The sequence below is a fragment of the Cuculus canorus genome, chromosome 1 (genome assembly GCF_017976375.1).
Source record: "Cuculus canorus isolate bCucCan1 chromosome 1, bCucCan1.pri, whole genome shotgun sequence".
Lineage (NCBI taxonomy): Eukaryota > Metazoa > Chordata > Aves > Cuculiformes > Cuculidae > Cuculus > Cuculus canorus.
The window spans coordinates 17,569,279-17,575,786 of record NC_071401.1 but is presented as its reverse complement, the minus strand read 5'-3'; the positions used below and the strand labels follow the sequence as shown (position 1 = coordinate 17,575,786).

General features: G+C 43.9%; 1 protein-coding gene across 2 annotated transcripts in view; it reads left to right on the top strand.

Moving 5' to 3' along the window:
- Positions 1-805: 805 nt before the first annotated feature.
- Positions 806-6,508, top strand: part of PAK1 (p21 (RAC1) activated kinase 1) — a 96,469-nt gene continuing 90,766 nt past the window's right edge. For both annotated transcript variants that reach the window (XM_054056230.1, XM_054056228.1), the window contains exons 1-3: positions 806-939; positions 1,054-1,178; positions 2,486-2,616. The gene's annotated coding sequence lies outside the window, so the exon portion shown is untranslated. The remainder of the gene's footprint in view (positions 940-1,053; positions 1,179-2,485; positions 2,617-6,508) is intronic.

Sequence of the window (6,508 nt, the reverse complement as noted above, 5' to 3'; positions counted from 1 at the left end):
GGAGGGCGCTGCGAGCGGCGCCGCGGGACGGAGCGTGCGCGGGAGGGGAGCGGAGAGGGGAGCGCGGGCGGAGGGACGAGAGGCGCGGGCAGGGGAGGGCAGTGAGGAGAAGTGGGAGAGGGGGGGAGAGGGGAGGAGAAGTAGAGTGGGGAGAGGAGACAAGAGAGGAAGGGAGAGGGGAGGGAAAAGGGGAGGGGCAGTGAGAGGGGAAGGGAAAGGGAAGGAGGGCGTGAGGAGGAGAAGAGTGAGGAAAGGGGGAGTAGGGGGAGGAGAGGGGGATGAGGGGGCAGTGAGATGAGGAAAGAGGGAGATGAGGGGTAAAGAGAGGCGGTGAGAGGAAGGGGGAGGGCAAGGAGGGTGAAGAGAGGGCAGTGAGGGGAGAGGTGCTGAGAGGAGAGGGTGAGGAGAGGGACTGAGGGAATGAGTGGTGGGGAGAGAGGTAAGAAGAGGGTAAAGGAGAAGGGGAATGGGACGGGGAGGAGAGGAGGATGAGGAGAAGAGGGAAAAGGGCTGAGAGAGGAAGAGAGAGTGGAAGGGGAGGGGAAGGGGGTTGAGAGGAGGAGAGGAGAATGAGAGGAGGATGAGGAGAGAGAGGCAGGGAAGAGAAAGAGGTGAAGGGATGGAGAAGAGGACCATCCCCTGCCGGGAAGCGAACCCAAGGTGGCTGCTGCTGACCTCAAGGCTTTTGGAATGGTTTGCCTTGGTCTTGGGAAGCTCGCTGCGTGATAGGCAGGTGTGTGGGTTGGTTCTGTTTCTTCCTCCCACTAGTTTGCTGGGAGAAAGGCGTTTGGCAGAGCAGCAGGAGGAGGCACGTGGGGATTCTTGGCCTTCTTCAGTGGAAGTAACGCTAAAAATAGGCATCAATCTCATGCTGCAGAAGGTGCTATCAGTGGCTTTCCTAGCAGGCCCCAAATGGCCTTGAACAGCCCTGAAAAAGAGGTATGTCCACCTTTAGGATCATTTTTTGTGCCTGAGAAGGGTGAGTCCAGAATGAGGCAATTCCCTAAATGCTTCTGTCCCATTAGGCTGGGGCTGAGTTTTCCTTTTTTGCAGCGCTGCTCAGCACTTGCATGTCTGGAGGAGGTCACACCTCTCACCGTGAAGGTTCTGCAGAGGGGAAGGGAGAACTGAACCTGTGGGCTCTGCACACATGAGTGGTTGTGCTATGTGTCCTTAAGGTAATGTTTTAGTTTTTACCCAGTGGAAAGAATAAATGCATTGTGCAGTGCTTTGTTTCCCCCCACCCTCCGTTACAGACTGGTGCCACGTTTTTAAGAATGCCAAAATCCTGGTTTGCTGAACTGAAGCGCTGTTGGCAGTGGTGACCGCTGCGCTGTGGTGAAACGTGCAAGGAGGGACAAATACTGGGTATTTCTAGGAGCCAGTAATTTGCCACAAGGTGGCATCAAAGGTGACAGTTTTATCAGACCAGGCGGTAATGACTTTTGCCCGATCAAGGTCTCCACGGTGTATTTTCTGCAAGGAGGCAATACACAAATACATTGCTTCAAAGCAACAAAAGCAAACCCTTACTTTTAGTTGAAGGTCATTCTACCATAAAGATCAAAGTTGCAAAATACGGAATCATTTCTTTGTGAGGGAGTGATGTGACAAGCTCTTCCTTATTTCCAGAAATAAGGAAGGACCATCGAGACATCTTTTCTAAAGAAGTTTGGAGACAAAATAATACTTGGAATGCTTCCAAGAGAATGATTTGGCTATGAGAAATAGAGGTGTTTTTAACAGGAGGGTAAAAAAAATCCCAGTAGTTGAACAGTGTTAATGCAAAAAGAGAAAGGGTGGAAATGGCAGAGTGGTTAATATTTGGCTTTTTATTATTTATACAAGATTATATGTCAAGAAATGTTAGTGAGGTAAGGCTGGAGACATCATGACTGTCATTACTTAAGTCCCAGATCATCTCCAGGAGAACCCTGGACTGAAGCAGCTGCTTTTCTCAGCAATTATGCTCTGTAACTGTAATATGGAAGAAAAAAAACCCCACATTTATATTCTTTATGCATTTAAGATTGAAATTAAGCAATGTCCTCTTAGAAGTAAGGAACAGAATAAGAAAGCTGGCTTTTAATATGTATATATAGGCTCCTCTGTTTTTTTTTAATCTCTGACCAGAGCTTTATGCATTCTGTTTTGAATTTACTGGTGAAGATGTACACGATTATGGATGTGGTCAGCTCTGACTTGGAAAAATTATCTTCCATTTTTCTTTCCTACAAACAGTATTATATTTTTTATTAAATGTATTAAAGGGACATCTAGAGACTGGAGTCTGTTGGTCTAGGAGCTCTCTTGCACATGCTAAAAGTGAACGTCAGTTCTGAAGAGCTTGTTTTCTGAAGAGATAAAGCAGAAAATTGATGGTAATGCCTGTTTTATTTGGGAATTATTTTGGAATTTAGAGTTTTGTTACTTCCTTTACTTACATTGCTAAGCACAGCCTTGTGTGTTGTTCCTGTTCTTGCAGGTTGCCAGAGAACATAAAAATATCGCCAGTCTGTTTCTGAGCCTCAGACGGTTATGGGTGCTTATGACCAGTCGCGAGTATGTCATTTTAAAAGACATATATCCACCTTGTCTTAACAGCATGATCTCAAGGTGGGTTACTGAAGCGTGGATTGGAATTGTGCATTTTTTTCAGGTATAATTTGTGCCAATGACATGAATAAGGGGTAAAACAAGTCATAGTTACCTGTACGACCAAGTCCAAATGTTTTACCTCCCTGGTGCATGTATAACTGTATTTTTTGACCACCAGAGGGTAGTGTCATTCCAAACAATTGCTTTTGGTGTGGTCCTACTGCAGCTTTGTGTTTTGCTGCTGATGGGTGAGGATAGCGATCTAGCTACAAGTAGGATGCCTGAATTTTATGATTTGTGAAAAACAAATGTTCGTGCCCAGGGTGTCTTTAAAAATTCATTTTACAGCATATAGTTTCTTGAGACTGAATGAGTTGAGCTCATCAGTTTCTTCTTCCTTGTGGCACTGTTGGCTCCATGTCTCATTCCAAGTTGTCCTTGTGTCTGCTCTCTCCTATTCTCCGTGTACCAGATTCCCTCTTGTTCCTCCATGCTCTGTACTAGGACATGCGTTTCTTCCCTTTTCTCTGACACTCCCTCCCCAATTTCTTCTCTTCCCATTTCAGAGTCACCTCATGTCCTTTTCTCCCATTTTCCATGCATTTAAGTGCTTGTAAATTCTTTCTTATTTGTGTGTATTCCTACTTTCCTTCTCTGTCCAAACTCACATATTTCCTGCTCTTTCTGTAACTTTTAGGCAGTTAACTCTTCTTAGCTCTGTGAATGGTTTCAGAGCCTTTCCTTCCTAAAATTCCCCAATCTGCTCCCTTTTCCTACGGAAGGCTGAGTCATTGGAAGGTATTGACATGCCAAGAATTCTTGGAAGGGTTTTGCAGGAGTGAAATTGAGCTTTATCATGCTGGAAGATGCTGGCAAATGCTTCCAACCACTTTAATGCTGGTGAACAATTGCAGAAGAGTTGAAATCTGTAGTTCAGTTTGCTATATATCAGGAAATTCACGTGTCCCTGTTTTCTCTGTTGTGGTTTAGTTGGTTTTACCCCAAATCAGTAGCTTTCCATTGACATTTAAAACCTTGCTGCAAATCAATTAGATGCAGAAACCAGAAGTAGTCATAGTGCCTCCAAACAGAAAAACTTTGTTGAGCACAGGCCCTGGCAAGCTCAGGCACAGCTCCAGCACAGCTTTTCTTAGCAAATAGCTCTGGAGGTTTAGGACATTACACGTTTCTGCCTGCTTTTGACAGTGGTGGAAGGATGGTGCCAGGCTTTGCACCAGAAGGCACTCGAGCTCTGCTGTACTTACACTGCTATGCAGACAGTAATCCTGGTGCACGGATGATAGGAAGATGCCAGGGACGATGACGTTAAAGGAACTGCTCAGTAGACGTGAGTGTGAACTTTAAAGCAATATATCCAAGGGTGCTTGACATTAGGGCAAGAAATGCTGCTGCATGAGCTGGCTGTTGCTGTGAGGACCTGGTATTAGCACAGATCAAAGTGCGAAAAAAATCCAGGCTCTTTAAAGCTCTGCCAACAGCAACAAATTAAACAGTATTTGGGGTACTCCTGAGCACTGGAGCTCTGTTGTTTCTCCTGATTGTCATCAATCCTTCCATGGATTTATCCTGGGCCAATGAGCAATTTCTCAAAATACTCCAGGCGCAGTATAGGGGGTATATCCTGCCATCGCCAGCGGGCAGATTGTGTGCTTTCAACGGCTTTTTGAGGCTTTAATAGGATGGACGTTGAACATCCTGTGCCACTTGGCCTCGGGGCAGAGACTGGTCCCAGACTTGTTTAATTTACTAATGCGGATGTAATCACAGGGTCTGGGCCCAACCACTAGACTGAAAATTTGGATTTGCAAAGCCTGTTGGGTTTAGGCAGCAGCAACTGAAGGGGGTTACCCCTGTCTGTTCCCCAGCTCTGCTACCAAAGGTTACTGCCTTGTACAAAAGGGCTGGGAGGTTTATTTGCTCTTCTGTCATGACTGGCCACCCTGCACAGCAAATGAGTGCCAACAATGAATTTTCTTTTCTGATCATGCCATTAACTTTGATGGAAAGCACTTTTTTTCCTAAAAATATAACAAGCAATGTTATTTGATGAGGTGAATCATGGAGAAAGGAAGTCACCTGGTGTTCCTAATCCCTGGTGCAACAAGACTTATACAAGCTAACATAAATAAAATCACTATTCTCTAATAACAGCCGCATCTCTAATTTAATTATGCAAAACCAGATATTTTGTTGTAGGAACTTACCTGTTATTACTGCAGTAGTGCATGCAGACTTAGGATTTGAAAGAAAATTTTGAATTTTCAAAGGAAAAATGGTGCAGCTATGGAAAAAGAACATGACTCTGATTTATTCCTGGCTTTATACTTACATGTTCCCTTTGAGCTATATCATGCTTGTGTCTTTTGTGGTTTCCTTCAGAGAAAGAATTTTGTAAGCTCATCCTTGCTGGAGTCCCTGTTGATGAGGTGCTTTTGTTCACTGTCTCCTTCTAAGGCCATGAAGCTGAAGCAAGCAGAAACTTCACTGTTAGATAGACAGATCGATTTCAGTGAGTGGCTCCCTGTGGCAGAAGTTTATGTTAGTGAAGTTGTTGCTTCTAGCACTAGGAGACATCTCATGCCTGTTTATCATTGCATTCACATAATTGCTTTGAAAGTTTAATAAGATTAAAGCTTTATTAACACAGTCATGTTTCTTTCATTTCACTCAGGCAGATAGAGTACTCTCCCTAGGAGGGATTACCATGTCTATTGTTTGCTTATATCTTACACTTCAATATATGTATTTTTTCCAGTGTAAGAAGAGCTCTTGAGTGGACTACTTCTATGTAGTAGACATAATTTAGTGGTGAGAGGTGTAATCTGGTAGCAAAGCATGTGTGTTAGTCAAGGGAGGAGCAGTCTAATCCTTTTTGCATAATTGCCTGTCTTCTGATCTTGATGTGATTCCTGCTCTGCTTATCTGCATCCTTTTACTTGTCAATTTTCAGTGTAAACACTTTGGTGTATGGATCATCTTTGCAGTGTGACATATAACCAGGTCTCCTAAGGGATTTCTAACCATAATGCAATACAAAGAATTAGTAATAACAACGATGTTTGAATATTACATGAACATTTGAGGTACGTTTCGCAGCACTGTTAAAAGATCCAGTAAAATACTACTAATTTTAGTCGGTAGTAAATCAATAGATAGTTAAATGCCTTGCCTGCAATGACAGTAAGGCTGTGGATTGTATGGAGTACCATCTAGGCCTCTTGACTCCCAAGTTTGTGCCATGATCACAAGATCAAAGAAAAGTATGGACACCCTTCTCCCCAGGATGTTCCTTCTAGCCATTTCAGGTTATTGGTAGACTTGAGAGCTGTGATATGAGAAAGCATAACCCAGCTCATGTATGGAGAGCACGCAGTCTGTGCTCAGGTGACTGGGTATGATTTTGTTGGTTGTTCTTCACCTTGAGCTGCTGCTGCTTGGCTATTCTTCGCCTGAAGGGGAGCAACAGCTTTGATATTTCCTGTGGGCATGCTGGGCCCAAGCTGAATTAGCTGGAGCTTTGAAAGCTTTTGTGAGGGTGAGATCAGAGCACTTATTATCAAGAGACTTTCTTTCCTCAATAAGATGTTAGTCGTCATCCCTCAAGACAGATAATAATAGATAACTTGAAGGACAACATTGAGACACCAGAACTTTGAAATTACTTCTGTGTCAAGCCTGCCACTTCTCAATTATTCTGTTTCTACCTTTTTATCAGTTTTGGCCTGTGATAAAAAACTAGCACAGTTTTGTGCTAGTGTACTGTGGCCCAGCACTAAGATGTGCCCAGAAGAAGGCAAATGAAATCTTAAAATGTCTCTGGTTGCTGTCTCAGGATACATGGAGCAAGCTAATGCTCAATAGAGCGACAACTTGTTTAATCATAGAAACA